The sequence below is a fragment of the Narcine bancroftii genome, chromosome 3 (genome assembly GCF_036971445.1).
Source record: "Narcine bancroftii isolate sNarBan1 chromosome 3, sNarBan1.hap1, whole genome shotgun sequence".
Taxonomy (NCBI): Eukaryota; Metazoa; Chordata; class Chondrichthyes; order Torpediniformes; family Narcinidae; genus Narcine; species Narcine bancroftii.
Window position 1 is genome coordinate 211330351 of NC_091471.1, and position 17608 is coordinate 211347958.

At 38.8% G+C, this 17608-nt stretch overlaps 1 protein-coding gene across 6 annotated transcripts in view; it reads left to right on the forward strand.

Moving 5' to 3' along the window:
- Positions 1 to 17608, forward strand: part of sorcs2 (sortilin-related VPS10 domain containing receptor 2) — an 848688-nt gene that overhangs the window by 597633 nt on the left and 233447 nt on the right. The window lies entirely within an intron of this gene.

The following is a 17608-nucleotide window of genomic DNA, read 5'->3' on the forward strand; positions in this document are numbered from 1 at the left end:
CAAAGAAGGATGTATTTTCTGAAAATTTCAGTTAATGTAGAATATCTGGGCACTTCTCTTTCCTGTGCCTCATTCCCACCTATCATTTTTAAATAATTTTCTGCAGGTGGCCTTCTGTTTCTTCGAAGGATCTTGATCTTTATTGTTTTAACAATTTCTGTCTCGCGTACTAATTCTTTCAATGCTAAAAAATTGTACATTTATCAACTTAATAGTTGGTGTGGCACAATGTTTAGAGATTAACATGTGATCATATGGTTACCATTGGCACTGGTGCGCAGTTCCTTGAAAGTGGTGGAGAAGGAATTTGGCACACTAGCTTTCATTGGGCCGGGTACAGAGTACTGAAGTTGGAATTTCACAATTCAGCATTAGTGAGATCACACCGAGCAAAGCGTGCAGCTCTAGTGTGCAACTCTAGGATAAATTGGGAGGGGTGCAGATGAGAATCCCCAGGATGTTGCGAGAACTGGAGGCCCTTTAGTTATAGGGAGAGGTTGGATGAGTGTTTATTAGAGCAAATAAGTCTGACAGATGATCTGATAGAGGTTTACAATAATCGTGAGGGGCACAGATAAAGTGAATGCTCATAGGATAGATGATTCCAGAATTGGAGGCCAGAGTAGAAGGTGAGAGAGGAAAGATTTAAGAGGGACATAAGGGGCAACGTTTACTGGTGTTCTACATCTGGAATGAGCAACCAGAGGAAACTGTAGAAATGGGCACAATAACAATGTTCAAGAGTCATTGTTATCCATAAATCTGTCCCAATGGCTTGAAGAATATGGATCAAAAATAGGCAAATGGGACTAGGCCAGGCCAGAATCCAACTTGGTCGGTATGGAACAGATGGTTGAAGAGCCTCTTTCATGCTTGATTCCACAGCTGCATTGCATTCCACAGACCTTATTCCATGCTATTTAGCTCTACAACTCTATGTCAGTATGAATTGGAAGCAACATCTCCTTCTCTCTGATCATCAATTCAGGTACACCCCAAGGATGCGTGCTTAGCCCACTGCTCTACTCATTATACACCTATGACTGTGTGGACAGGCACAATTCCAATGCTATCCACAAGTTTGCCGATGACACCACAGTTGTCGGCAGAATCACAAATGACAATGAGAAGCATACAAGAGGAGATAGATCAGCTCATTGAGTTGTGTCACACCAACAACCTTGCGCTCAATGTTAGCAGAACCAAAGAGATGATTATGGACTTCAGGAGGAAGTCAGAGGAACATGACCGAGCCCTCATCGAGGGCTCTATAGTGGAGAGGGTCAATAACTTCAAATTCCTGATGTCAACATCTCCGAGGATCTGTCCTGAAGCCTCCATGTAGATGAAATCATGAAAAAGGTTCATTAGTGGCTAGAATTTCTGAGAGGTCTGAGGAGATCCGGTATGACACCAAAGACTCAAAAATGTTTTTGTGTGTACCATGGAGAGCATGCTGCCTGGTTGCATCACTGTCTAGTATGGAGACGCCAAATCTCAGGACCTGAAAAAAATTCCAGAGGGTTGTTACCTCAGCCTGCGATATCAGAGACTTCACTCCATCGAGGACATCTGCATGAGGTGGTGTCTTTAAAAAAAATCAGCTTCTATCCTCAAAGACCCCCACCACCCAGGCCATTCAGATCCTACCAGCCATACCATTCTGTCTTTGCTAAGATGGCTCATAATTGGAATGTTTACACTATGATCCAGCTGCAAAAACACAGAGTTTTGTGACTTGTTCATGACCGTAAATTCTGATTCTAAATGTCAACAAATGATTTTAGCAAAGATGCAAGTGAAGGTGATATGAGCTAACACCAGGTAGCTACCAGGCTGAGAAGGAACCCGCTTAGTACAGAATTCTCCAGATGCTGGAAATGAGAGATGATAGTTTTTCATGTTGACCCTTTTTCTATTCTCCCAGATCAAATGTTTGCTGAGTGTTTCTATCATTTACTGCTTCTTTTATGCCAGAAATTTAGCCTGCTAAATTGTCAAGCTTTTATGCAAAAGAATTGATATTGAGGCAGGCTAAGCCTCAGTTCTCTTCAGCTGAGAATGAGGAGAGAAAGCTGAAATAAAAATCTGACAAAAACAGGAGTTTTAAAACTGAAATCTGAGCTAGCCCCACTCTTTTCTGAAGAGAAAGCTTCTATACAAGTTGTCAGCTGTGCTTTGGTGTGGCTACAAGACCAAATTTAGTTGTCTTTCATTGACATTCACAGTATTGTTCACCTCAAATCTGACAGCACTTAAATGTTCAAAATTACATTTCCATTTGGCATTACTGGAATTTGGAAAGATCATTTTCAATGACTACTTGGTACTGATGATACAAGTCGATGTAGTTAGTCTCATGAAGGCTTCACTCAGTAGATTTTGCCGCAAAAGTGTACTTGATGTAAGCACAGCTTTTGCTTTACAAAAAAAACAAGCTTTCATCGCACTCTAAATCATTGTTCTTTGAGATCTTGTTCATGCTGAGTAGAAGCCCTGAGCTAAGGGGATGAAAGCAGGAAACAAGGTCTGCTATATAAACTTCTCAGCTTGGTACCATTTTGAACTGGTGCATTGAACAAAATAAAACATAAGGATTTATAAAAGGCAATTAGATGCATCAGTTAAACTGTTCATGTGGTTTTAGAAACAAAATGCCTTGCCATAACTTCGTCATAGCTTTGTGAAATCTTACGACTGCAAGGAGAAACTAAATGAAGGTAAGAGTAGGTTTAACTGTCTCGCCACAACTGACTAACGTTGTTATTTTCCATCTGCACTCATGGAGACGATGATCAAACAAAGTTTATAGCACATATAAAATTGAACCACAGCCCAAATGACCAATCATTATAACTAACGGTTAGCAAGTAATAATGTTTGACAACTTTTGGCCTGTACTCGTTGGAATTTAGGAGAATGAGGGAGGATCTCATTGAAACATTTCAAATGATGAAAAGCATGGGGTGATGGTGTTGAGGAAGATGTTGAACTGTGCATGCGCGTCTGTCCATGCATTTGCAGTCCAGAAGAGCCCTGCGATGTCACTGGAGCCAGCAGTACTGGCTCTGATACATACCAGGCGTTGTATCTTGATTAGGAGGAGATCTCTCTGTCAGGTTCACAGGCCAATAATGAAGAAGAGGATCAAGAAGAAGAGATGACCAGGCAGATGAAAGTTCTTAAAGGCAAAGGTAGGAAAATGGAAGTATTACAAGAGGAGGAAATGCACTAATGCCCAGCTACTGAAAGCATTGAGTGAAATGAAAACAAATATGAAAAATTCAGATATCAGAATGAAGATGTATTTTGCCATTGTTCAGAAACTGCAAAATAAATTGGACATGGTTAAAGAGTTACGACTCTGGAGGCCAGTATGGAAGATGTACAGGATGGAATGGTGAGAGTGGAGAATGATACTGATGAATGAGCCATTGAAAAGGACCAACTTTGGGAGAAAGTTGATCTACTAGAGAATTTTGGTAGAAGAAATAATATTAAAATTGTTGGCCTTGAAAAAGGTGATGATGCGATGTTTTCTATTCAGTGCTGGATTCTGGGGCTTGATAAATTTGACAATTTCATTGAAATTGAAAGGGCACATAGAGCGCTGAGACTGTGGCTTTCTCCAGATCAGAAGCCAAGATCTGATCTCATAAAATGCCTTGTACATCAAGATAGAGGAAAATGTTAGTAGCGCAAGGTGCTAAAGAATGACGAGGTCTGCTGGAATTTCATGGAGTGAAGATATGCTATCCTGATATAGGTTTGGAGTTGTTGAAGCAGAGCAAAGCATATAATACCGTGAAACATGCCTTATGGCAAAAGGGATATTGGTTTATCCTGCACCATCCAGCTACTTTGAAAATTTTCATACAAGGTCAAAACAGTTGGTTTTGTTTTTTTTGCAGATCACATTTGTGCAGAAGAATTTATTGAAACTCTACCAGTTAAGCTTCGAGGACATTTGAAAATATTCTGATTAATATAAAGCAGTTTTTAATATTTTTCTTTTTGTTTAGATAAGATTGATGGTAAATGTGGGGGGGGGGGGAGAGGCAGGTGGAAGTTTTATGGATTGACTGCTATCGACTTATGTATATTTGTGGCAATAGCTACAACCCGTAAAATGGAGGGGGGGGGGGTATAATGATGTGATATATTTAAAAAAACATTAAATGTTTTTTTTGTTTCCTTATGTTTTTCTTTTATATTTGTTGTAATATTAATCCGTTTATATATAAATTTATTTTTCCTTTTCAACCTGGACTGCTGAGGAGAGTGATCCCTGACATTGAATATTAGGATAATCAGGGAGATGGGCAGAGAGAGAGGAAGGCGCAAGGTCATTTGCCTTGGATTAAAGTGAATATTGTTATGGAGTCCAGAGGACCCCCAAAAAACAGCAGCAATAGATATACACTACAACACGGTTATTTAAACAAAAGTAGTTTTTAATTATATTTGAACAAGAAAACAGAATTAAACTTTAACTTATTACTTAACCTACTTACTTAACCTACCTAACCTACTTAATCCTCCCTCTAATCCTAAGCGCAGGTGTGTGTAATGTATATTTAAGATTAGTAAAGTTCTTTGGTTCATTCTCACTGGTTGCAGGCAATTCTTGTACTGTGCACCGAAGTTAGTATTGACAAAGTTCACCAGTCTTTGGTGCTTGACAGGTAAATGGTTACCACTCAGATGGGTTCTTGCTGGTTTTCAGAGAGAGATTCCTTTTCCTGGACATCGCACCTGATTCCTTCTCGATCAGTCTTGATGATGAAACTTGCCCCTTCAGGGTTCTCCAGATGATCCTCTTTCTTTCAGGTCACCTTTCAGACTGCTAGTCTTCTCCATTGACCAGACAGCCTCCCAAAGTTTCCCAGCTTGTCCCTCTGGAACTGATTTCTGTATCTCCTCCTCTCTCACTCCCTCCCTCCCTCTCTCCCTCCCTCCCTCTCTCCGAGCAAAGATGTCCTGTCCCTGCCTGCAAAGATCACATGCTCTCCCAGGCAAGCTGTATGTCGATACTTTGTTGCTCATTTGCAAAAAGCATTCTGCAAAGGTTCTGCAAAAATTCTGAGTTTTTAAAATGTGTGTGCAATTCCTCCTGAGCCACCTCAAAATACTCTGTCACAATATAAATGAGTAATTTATTGATTTTCTTAGTTTTAATGTTAACAGGCTGAACAGACATGTGAAGAGGAAGAAAATATTGACATATATTTAAAAAATGATGTAGATGCAGCTTTCTTACAAGAGACTGAACTGAAGCGGAACATCAGAAATTTAAAACCAACAGGGTGGGACATGTCATAGTTTTTTTTTATTTAATTCAAAGGCAAAGAGAGTTGCAATTTTGATAAAGAAGACACTTTCAGTCACGATCCAAAATACAGTGATTGACCCTGTAGTATTTTATAGTACATTGTCAAATTTTTTCAGAATTTTGGACTTTTTTTGAATGTGTATGCACTATCTGTCGATGATGAAAAATTTGTACAATAATCATTTCTTAATTTAGCAGGTGCACATCAGAATATTTTAATAGCTGGGGATTAAAATTTTTGTTTAGACCCATTTTTAGACCATCCAGAACAGTAATAAGAGCAAAGACAGTGAAGACTATTTTAGCACTAATGAAGGCTTTGAACTTGATAGACATTGGGAGAAGAATTCATCCAAGGGATAGAGATTATTGTTTCTATTTGAATCAACACAATTCCTATTCAAGGATAGATTTATTTTTAATGTCAACACATCTTCAAGATAGAGTTTAGATATATTAAGAAATGTATTTTGGCTATGTATACTTTATTGCAGAAGGGAACTATTAAACAGGAGATGCACACGTCCAGACAACATTGGGAGACCGATTTAAATGTTAATATTGATGAAGTAAATTGTTCAGAGTTATGCCTGGAGATAATGACAATTACTATAAATGTTAGATATGGGTCAGTTCAATACAATTTTTTTTACATCTGCTTTATCTCACTCTGCAAAAGCTAAATAAACTGAAATCGGATTTATCTGAACAGATGTGGTCAGGAGGTAGGTACTTTTTTACATTCTACTTGGTCTTTCTCCAAAGTGAGACCCTTTTGTTCAAATTTGACATTTTATTTAGAATGGGTTATGAGAATTAAATTTCTACAACTTCTAATGTTATTTTTATTAGGTAATATTGAGGGGATAAGACTGAAACTATCTACACATCAAAAACAAATTTTAAAGATTGCTTTAGCAGTAGCAAGAAAATGTATAGCAGTGACATGGAAATCAGAAACCATTTGGGTATGGAACATTGGAACACAGATGCATAGTTTGGAGAAGATCACATAATTTGAGAAATAAATATGATGTATTTTTGAAAATTTGGCACCCGTACTTAAGAATTAAGGAAATTAATGTATAGACCTTTTCCTTGAGCCTCGAACTTCATTAGCTCACTTGAAATATTATGTTATAAATGATTAATTCCATGTGGTAAAGGCTGAAATTTCAGCAACCAGGTTTCTGTTCTAGTTTCTTACTTTTTCTTTTTGGGTTAGTTTAGTGGGTGGAAAGGTTTGGGGTTTATGTTATGTAATGGATTGGACATTAATATTTGGTTGTTATATTTTGTACTCTGATATTATTACACGCATGAAAAACTTTTAAATAAAATTTTCAAAAAAAAGGTTGGATAGCATTTTAACAGGATGCTATTATGCAATGGTTTGGTTGACACCATCAAACAAGTGTTATGATTAGATGAGGTTGGAACTAGTTGGGTAAATCCGGTGGAAGGGATCCCAAAGAAGACTTCTCTGATGGGTACCACAATTATGATGCAGAGCTCACGCTGTTAAGAAGACTTGATATTGCATGAGTTGCTCATGTCATTCATGAATTAGAATATAGAACAATGCAGCACAGTACAGGCCCTTCGACCCTCAATGTGCTGACCCATATATTCCTTCTTATAAAGGAGGTACAAAACCCTCCCTACCCATAACACTTTATTTTTCTTTCATCCATGTTTCTGTCTGAGTCTCTTAAATGCCCCCAATATTTTAAACTAACTGACCCATCCTTCTGCCTCTTCATCTAGATCATTTATAAAAATCACTAAGATTTTCATCCACCTTGTTTCTAATGCTGTGTGCATTTAAGTACAATAATTTCAGACCAGTTTTTGAATGCACTGCATCTCTCTCATTCCTCCACCAGTATCCCCGGCATTCCCGGAAACCACAACTCTCTGTATTTTTTTTTTTTTAAACTTGCCCTTGATGTCTCCCCTAATCTTCCATCTCTTCACTTTGTACATATGTCCTCAGTTTACTGATCCTGCCTTGGGAAATAGGTGATGGCTGTCCATCCTATCTATGCCTCTCATAGGCATGTAGACTTCAATTAAGTCTCCTCTCATCCTTCCACTCTCCAAAGAGAAAAGTTCCAGTTCTTCTCACCTTGCCTCATAAGACTTGTTTCCTAATCCAGGTAACATCTTGGTAAATCTCCTCTACACCCTCTCCATAGCTTCCACATCCTTCCTATAATGAGGTGACCAGAACGTAACACAATATTCTTAAGTGTGGTCCACCAGAGATTTGTAGAGTTGCAACATGACCTCTCTATTCCTGAATTCAATCCCTCTATTCATGAAGCCCAGCATCCCATAGGCCTTCTTAACTATTCTATAACCTGTGCAGTGGCCTTGAGGATGTATGGATTTGAATCCCAAGGTCCCACTGTTCATCTGCACACTTCAATAACTGGCCATTAACCCTGTACTCATGTTTCTGGTTTGTCCTTTCAAAATGCATCACCTCACACTTATCCAGATTGAAATCCATCTGCCACTTTTCTGCCCAACTCTCCAACCTGTCAATATCCTCCTATTCCCTTCGACAGCCTTGAGCTCCATCCGCAACTCCTCCAACCTTCGTGTCATCTGCAAACTAGCTGACCCATCCTTCTGCCTCTTCATCTAGATCATTTATAAAAATCACCAAGATTTTCATCCACCTTGTTTCTAATGCTGTGTGCATTTAAGTACAATAATTTCAGACCAGTTTTTGAATGCACCGCGTCTCTGTCATTCCTCCAGCTATCATTTTGTCTCATTGCCTGCCTGTTATCCTTGCTGCACGCTATCTTCACTTCTGTTTCTCCCCTTCTTCAGCCCGAGCACTCTGCTTTCCATCCCACTGGCACAATAGTTTAAACCCTCCCTAACAGCTCTATTAAACCTGCCTGCCAGGACACTGATCCCTTTTTTGAGGTCGTTCCTTCTCTAAAAGAGATCCCAATGATCCTACCCCTTCCATCAGTTTCTCAGCCATGCATTTATCTGCCTGATCTTGCTATTTTTTTTCCCCATCACTAGCATGTGGCACAGGCAGCAATCCTGAGGTTGTCACTCTGGAGATCCTGCTTCCCAGCTTATGGTGGACCTAAAATATAAATCAGTCCATGGAATTAATTATGTAATTTTCATTCCTGACAACAGTAAAAGTACTGTTAACCCGAATTCAAGCATCAACAGCCTCAAGCAACCGGCAAAAAATCTTGGAAAATAAATAAGTAAAAAATATGCATTTAAAATTGCCGTGCCTCACTGTTAGTTTGTCATCCATGCAACATGCAATCTCAAGCAACCGGAAAATTTACTTATTTGGCATCTACCAATGCCCATAGAGGCTGGATAGCATGGCTTTTACTGTACTTTTAACCCAAATCACTGTTCTTGAAGGCATGCCACCATATGATTCAATTTTAGACTAAAATATCCCAACGCTGCTTTATGGTTACATTTTGATTAGTATAATTAATCAATGATAAAGTATAATTACAGAAAGCTGAGAGTCAAAAAATAAGATTTAAGGAAACTATTTGTTTTAATAGAAAGACGACAATTTAGCAGCTTGAAAATTACCTTTCAGTGCTCATACAATGAAATATTATAATAATTCAAAAATATTTAAGAATTTGTCCCTGTGGCTGTTCCCTTCAATAAAAAGATATACTATTTTTAAGTAAAAACATATTCAATACTGTTGAAGGGAGTCTTACCTAGGAAAAACCACAGCAGCCAGTCCCTGGCACAGACTCTGGGACTCAGAAGGGAAGAGAGGAGGAGAGCAACAGTGGCAGGGGATTCATAGATGAGAAGAATAAGAGATTCTGTGGAAGGGATCGGGACTCTCAAGATGGTATGTTGCCTCCCAGGTGCTGGATCAGAGATGATCAAGTCTATAGAATTCTTGAGAGGGAGTGCGAGCAGGTAGATGTTGTGGTACACTCTGATGCCAATGACATCGATAGGAAAAGTAATGAGGTCGTGAAGGATGAATGTAGGGAGTGAGGAAGGAATCTGTAAAGCAGGACCTCAAGTGTGGTAATTGCTGGATGGCCTGGTTATACTATGACCTGCTGAAGGCACAAATAGGAAATTATGGCAGATGAATGTGTGGCTGAGGAGTTGGTGCAAGGGTTCAGGTATGTGGATCACTGGGTTTTCCTTTGGGGAAGGTATGACCTGTACAAAAGGGAGAGGTTGCACCTGAACTGGAGAGGGACCAATATCCATATGCATGCAAGTTTGCGAGAGCTTTTGGGGAGGGGAATGAGAGTGTTGGGTCAGATGATGATATAAGTAGTGCAATGGTAGATGCTCTGAGCAGTAAGACCGTGAGGAAGGACCAACAATGGATGGAACATAAATACAGTAAGTTGGATGGGTTGAAATGTGTGTACTTTAAAGCAAAAAACTATTAGGGATAGAGCAGATGAACTCCGTTTGGGTCAATACGTGGAACTATGACATTGTGGCCATTACAGAAATTTGGCTGCTGAACATGGCAGGCTTTAGATGTTCAAAAAGGACAGGGAGGGAGGTAAAAGAGGTTGGTCAGTGGCATTTCCGATCAGGGATACTCTCATGGCTTCAGAAAGGGGCAAGTAGTGGAGGGATTGTCTACAAAGTCAGTGCGGTTTGAAGTCAGGAACAGGAACGTGCTTAAAAATCCTACTGGGTGTATATTATAGAGATCCCAATAGTAACAGAGACATTGACGAGTAGATTGGGAGGCAGATTCTGGAAAGATGCAAAAATAATAAAGTTATTTTGTTGGGTGTTTGTTACTTTCCTAATATTGATAGGCACCATCTTAGAATGAAAGGTTTGGATGGAGTGGAATTTATTGTGGGTTCAGGAAGGTTTCCTGACACAATGTGTAGATTGACCAACCAAAGGAGAGGACATAGTTGACCTGGTATTGGGAAATGAACCAGGTCAGGAGTCAGATCTCTCAGTGGCTGAGCATTTTGGGAAAAATAGCTAATTTAGGAAAACATTTAATTAAGGTAGAAGAAATATGATGCTATAGGTAGGATCTTGTGAGCAAAAACTGGGAGCAAATGGTCAGAGAACATTTGTAGGGCACTCTGCACAAGTATATTTCATTGAGGCAGGGAAAGGATGGTAAGGTGACAGAGCCACAGTGTACAAGGGATGTAGACAATATAGTTTGGAAGAAAAGAAAAGGAAGATAGGAACTTCGTCCAGAGTTCCAGAGAATTACAAGATTGCCAGGAAAGACCTTAAGAAAATACTTAGGAGACCTCAAAGGAGCTATGAGACAGTCTTATTGAGCAGGATGATTAGCACAGCACTATTACAGCACCAGAGACGAGGGTTTGAAGCCAGCATTATCTATAAGGAGTTGATACCTGTGTCAGTACTTCTGGGTACTCTGATTTCTTCCCACCCTTCAAAAAACTGTGTGGGGGTTGTAGGTTAATTTGGGTATTTGGGAAACATTAGTTTATGGGCCAGAAGAGTCTGTTACCATGCTGTATATCCCATTTTATCTTAAAATGAAAAAAAAAACAAGAGCATGAGTCGTATGAGGATAGGACAAATCAGGGTGATAGTGAACGTGCATGGAGTTGGAGGAGGTATTCATCAGAGCAAAGGACCTTTGTAATTGTGAGGATGACTTAAAGCAGTGAAACAATTCAACATATTCATCTTAAGAAAGAGGATGTGTTGCAGCTTTTGAAAAGGATGAAGTTAGATAAGTCACCCAGACCAGGTGAGATTTACCCAAGGCTGCTGTAGGAAGTGAGCGAGGGGATTGCTGAGTCACCGACGATGATTTTTGCATCGTCACTGTGGACAGGGAAAGAAGCAGAGGATTGCCAATGTTGTTAGCCTGTTTAAGAAAGGGAGTAGAGATAACTCAGGAAATTATAGACTAGTGAATCTTACTTCAGTGGTGGGAAAGCTGTTGGAGAATATCCCCAGGGACAGGATTTACAAGCATTTAGAGAGGCCTAATTTGATTAAGAATAGTCAACATGGCTTCATTAAGGGAAGGTTGTGTCTCACAAGAGAGAATGGATTTCTTGAGGATGTAACAAAGAACACTGAAGAAATTAATGCAGTGCATGTGTGAATGCAGTATAGGCTTGCCCAGAGGGAAGAGGATGGTGGTAGATGGTTCACATTCTGCATGGAGTTTGGTGACCAGTTGTGTTCCACTAGGATCTGTTTTGAGCCACCTCGTCTTTCTGATTTTTACAAACGACCTATATGAGGAAGTAGAAGGGTGAGTTAGTAAATTTGCAGATGACAGGAAGGTTGGTGGCATCGTGGATAGTCTGGAAGGTTGTATGCAGTTACTGATGGGCATTGATAGTTTGCAGAGCTGTGCCAAGAAGTGGCAGATGGAGTTTAAATGTATGAAGTGGTTCATTTTGGTCGGTCAAATGTAAAGGCAGAATTCAGTGTTAATGGGAGGACTCTGAGCAGTGTGGTTGAACGGAGAGATCTTGGGGTCCATTTCCACAGGACACTCAAAGATTCTACTTAGATTGATAGTGTTACTAGAAGGCGTATGGTGCTTTGGTCTTCTTTGACCATGATATTGAGTGCAAGAGCCATGAGGTAATTTTGCAGCTATATCTAACCTGAGTTAGACCACACTTGGAATACTGTCTTTAGACTGGTCACCTCACTGAAGGAAGGATGTGGATGCTACAGAGATGGGATGGGATTTTTAAGGATGCTGCCTGAATTGGAGATAATGCCTTATGAGGATAGGTTGAGTGAACTTGGTATTTTCTCCATGGAGCGACGGAGGATGATAGGTAAGTCGATAGCAGTGTTCAAGATGAAAGACATTGATTGTATGGCTTTTTTCCAGGGGTGAAATATCTAACATGAGGAGGCATAGTTTAAAAGTGTTTGGGAGTAAATATGGGGGGGGTTGGAATGTAAGAGGTAAGTTTTTCCACACAGAGTAAAAGATGCATGGAATGTGCTGCTGGGGCAACAGTGGTGGAGGTGGATAAAATAGGATCTTTTAAGAAACTGTTAGATGGGTATATGGAACTGAGAACAATGGATGCTTAAGTAGAAGGGAAATTTTGGCCAGTTATTAGAGTGGGATATTAGGTCAGCACAACACTGTGGGTTGTAGGGCCTATACTGTGCTGTGCATATGTGTTCTATTGTTTGACTTACTGATCAAATATTCAGATTTATTGTCAGGGTACATACATGAGATTCCTTTCTCCTGTGGACTCAGCAGAATCGTCACTAATTGGTAATTAGAAAATAAACTCTACACAGCGTAAACATGTAAACAAATAAAGAACTGTAAACAGATAATGAATATAAACAAATTGACTGCAATACAGAAAGAACAAAAATATAATCCATGAAGTGCACAAGCAAGAGTCCTTAAATGAGTCCCTGATTGAGTTTGTTGTTGAGGAGTCTGATGGTGGAGGGGTAGCAGCTGTTCCTGAACCTGGTGGTGCGAGTCTTGTGGCACCTGTACCTCTTTCCTGATGGCAGCATCGAGAACAAAATGTGTGCTGGGTGGTGTGGGTCTTCGATAATTGCTGCTGCTCTCCAATGACAGCATTCCCTGTAGATGTTCGGAGTGCTGGGGAGGGCTTTGCCTGTGATGTCCTGGACTATGTCCACAACCATTTAGAGGGCTTTACTCTCAGGGGTATTGATGTTCCCATACCAGACTGTGATGCAGCTGGTCAGCACACTTTCCATCACACCTCTGTAGAAATTTGCCAGGGTTTCTGATGTCATACCAAACTTCTGCAAGCTCCTGAGGAAGTAAGAGGCGCTGATGTACTTTCTTCGCAATCTTACTTTCTTACTTTAAAAATAATCAGATTGACCTTTTCAAATGAAAGATGCCACGTTTGTAGAGAACAGAAAGATTTTCATTGTAAATGGCCCGATTAGCGGATTAAATCACAAATTAATGTGATAACTAATATTTGTAAGATGGCTAAACTTTAATAGGGGATAATTAATTGACTCATTCCTTCTACCATCATCATTTATCATCTCCAACATTTCTACCAAAGATAAACCACAGAACATTCAAGTTCCTGAGACTGCTTAGTGCTCAGTAAGATGATGGCTGATTCAGCTATTGCCACAACTCTATTTTCCTGCATGTTCCCCATGACTCTTGATCTTCCTGACCAAAAAAATCAATTTCAGACGAATACATTCAGTGGTTTAGCCTCTGCAGATCTCTGTGGTTGAAAATTCTGAAGATTCTTAACAATTTGAATGAAGCTATTCCTCCTTTGTAGGGCAGAGAGTTTATTCAGACTGAATCTTGAAAAATGTAGCCCTCACACTGAACTATATGTAAAATATACCTACAACAGGTGTGTCTCTCCCTGACATTATTAATAGACACAGGGAGACCATTTATGTTTTGGGACACTCCAGCATGTGGGTTTTTTTTTTCTGTTGAATATAGCTATGTTGCTTAGAAATTTAAATACGGGGTTTCTTGAGCTACTATGGCCCCTAAGTCAAAGAAAATGCATAGTGATGTAAACTTTAACCTCATTGATTCTATGTTGCTTGTTCCTCCATGAAAATCCAATCAGATGGCCAACATTGGTTAAACGAGCACACTGAAAATCATGTCTGAAGAAGCACTGCATGAAAATGAAGTCCCAAGCCTATAAATGCCAAGGATTAGTCACTGAGCATATTTAATCAATGACTAAAAAACTCGCAGATTAGATGAAAAATCTACCATCTCCAACTGCAATTGATAATGGACAGTGAAGAAACCAATTGAAAGTGAAAGTTCCTCATGCTCAATAATGATTAGTCAGTACATGAATTCAATAGACAGGACTGAGACACTTACACAAAATGGACAGCAGAACAGCACAGGAGCAGAACCTTTAGCCCACCATGTCTGTGCCACACGTGATGCCAAATTATACTGGAAGTCTGCTGCTTGCATATGATACATATCCCTCAATTCCCTGTGTAATCAGGTGTCTATCTAGAAGCCTCTTTTACACTGCTATCTTATCTCAAGTTCATGTTTACTATTATCTGACTGTACATGACAAAACACCATTTCTCTGGACCAGGGTGTACACACATACACCAACAATACAAAGTACATAATAATCACATATATACATAAAAATATAATTTATAATATATAAACATAAATATGAAAACATATATATGTAAACATTTTAAGATAATTTACTCAATTACAGGATACTGTTCATCATTCTCACAGCGAGCTTCCAACACCATCCCTGGCAACCTGTTGTACTTGCATCTTGCATCTCTCTTTAAAAAAACGCTTGCCCTACACAGCTCCTACCCCTTCCCCTGTACCTTAAATTCACATCCTCTAGTATCTGACTTTTTATTTCTTTTTAAAATATTTCTATTAAGTTTAACATGCAAGCATAAATACAAAATTTACAATTACATAATAATTCTTTTGTATACAAGTAAGCACACACAAAAATAGCCAATAAAAATGTAAATAAAACTACATCAATAATTGCTTGTAATACCTCAAAAACATTTAATTGAATTGATCTAATCAACCATGTTAACCCCTTTTATTGAAATAACGTATAAAATACAGGAAACAATATAAAAACTAAAGCTAACACTCAAATCAAGGTTACCCTTTGAGGTAATATAAGAAAAAAAGTCAATAATGTGGAACCACTGGCAAACCCCCAGAGAACAGACAGACAATGAAGTGACATTTTAAAAGATTTAGGGTGCCTTACCCTATCTATTCCTCTTATAATTTTATAAACTTCTAATAAGTTTTCTTCAGGTTCTGACGCTCCAAAGAAAACAACCAAAGTTGCACAACCAGTCCACATATTCTATGCCCTTGAGTACAGGTTAATCCCTTCTGAACCCTTCCTGTAATGTGGCGATTAGAATTGCACACCATACTCCAAATATGATCTACCCAAAGTTATACCTGTCATTAACTAGAAGTGGTCAGTGAATGATTCTTTTTTCATCTCCTTTTTGGTTCTCTAACGCACATCTTCAAGTAATTTGATGCATTCCACAGGATTGAGAATGAGCAGAGTCCACTGTATGTAGAAAAGGCTAGGGTTCTAATAACATACTGAAAATCAATGTGTCAGAATTGGCTGTAATAATGAAATTAAACTACAATTTTATATGACCTCAAAATGTAGGATGACTCTATTATCTGCCTACAGGCCTTATATCCATTAAAAAAAGACAAATCACGTCTTCATTGGTTTAAGCTAGTGTTGCCTATTTACCAATGTCCAATTTATAAATAGATTCTGCTTCAATCACCTGACTTGAGGCATCTTTACATTCTTAGTCCAAACATGGTCAAAGTAATGTATGCCTGAAGTGTTGTTGACACACAGGTCACATTTGATGGGATGTCAAGGAGCAACAAGAAACCTAAGCTCTCACCACAGGTTGTAATCCTAAACTTAGCACAGAAGAAGGTGGCTGTTGGAAGACAGTAATGTCAGTCCGAGGGGATTTCTGTAGCAGAGTTCCTCAGGGCAGTATGTCAAGTCCAAGGTTCCTTAGCTGCTTCATCAGTGACAAATGGGGATGTTTACTGATGGTAGCACAATGTTTAGCTGCGTTAGCTAGTCTATGAGCCTGTACTTGTGTGCAGAAAGATCCAGGCTTAGCTGACCAATAGCTAATAACATTTGTACCTAAAATGCCAGAAAATGAGTCACTTTATCCACAGTCTGGGAAAAAAAAGCATAATTTATTGTTAAATTTAATTGGAGAGAAACATGACATTTGTCCATACTATTAGGGTTAGTGTACTTTCTGCTTACAAAGCCTGCTTGCCCTCTCTTCATTTTACGTTCTTAGTATTTCTGCATAGAAAAGAATGTCAAACCATCTTCTTCTGCCATAACTTATTTTACCAGCTCCACAATCCCCACCATCATATTGGGTCAGCAGTGCACAGAAAGTAGTGCCATATATATAATTATATAGATAGATATTGGGTGGTAAAGAAGGTCAGAATTTGGAAATTCTGCAGCAACTGGTTCACTTATTGATGACCAAAAGTTTCTTCATTGCCACCAGGGAAGTATTGTGGTATTCCTGATGCTATTCCGCACTATGCCTTGGTGGATGCAATCATAACACTCCCGTAGCTTGGTCATCATCCAGAAAAATGAAAACTTCTTCATCCACAGGAATCTGTGATTATGTTGTGTATTATCCACAGGATGCACTGTAGCAACTTTCCAATAAGAATGACTTTCATTTCTAAACAACCTTTTGGACATTTCAAAGTATTTTTGAGTTAAATATAGCTTCATCGACTCATCTGCAGAAATCCACATTGTCCACTACCAAATAACATTTGTCATACCTGCCATTGGCAGTTACTAATAGATGTGGTACAAAGTGTCACAATCCATTGTTAGCAACAAATCTAAATCAATAAAAGTGATTCTGCTGGTACAAGAAGAAGCTGTAAAGTGAAGGAGCTGGTTTGATTTTAACTTTGATTGCTCTTGTATTAAATGCATTGTCATACTACATCAAATCCAGAAAGCTCAGAAAGATTTTAAAAAACTATCTGCTGAAAGTTGTTGAGAACAGTGGCAGAGACCTCAGAATTTTTCTTTTTGTTTTAAGGCATTTTTATTTTTCTACTGTAAATCCTTAAATCATAGGGTATGCAATAGAAAATGGCTTAATCTGTTCATAATCTGATCGTGTGCCTTACAACTCCTTGTAACACTTGGAATGTAAGGGTTAAAATGGATTGCAAGTTTGCAAGCAGTTCTGTTTGTGGTTTTCTGGATGTTTAACATATTTTTATGCTGTCTCCTAGCAACATCTTTGAGCCAAGGTTAGAGATAACAGGTTGTTAGCTTAGTTCTTTTGTTCTGTGAAATGGAGAGCCTCTGACAATTTCTATTGAACATCTAAACAACATTTTAATGGCTTGTGACAATGTATAGCAACTGGTAATAATGTTAACAATGTTTAATATCATTTAATACAAATTTTGAAAACTGAACTTAACTTTAGAACAAATTTGTTTGAATGAGTCATAGACAACAAGAACTTTCTGATATCCTCCAAGCGACTATAAAGTAGTCGCTACAATTAAGTCAATAGAAAGGGAATTAAGAAAATAAAAGTTGGAAATTGGATTTGGAATTCGGACTGGATCGATTAAGGCTCTGCCTTTCAAACTAAAGGAATAAGCAATAAGCCTTACTTAAAGATTCCTTCTGTGTGTTA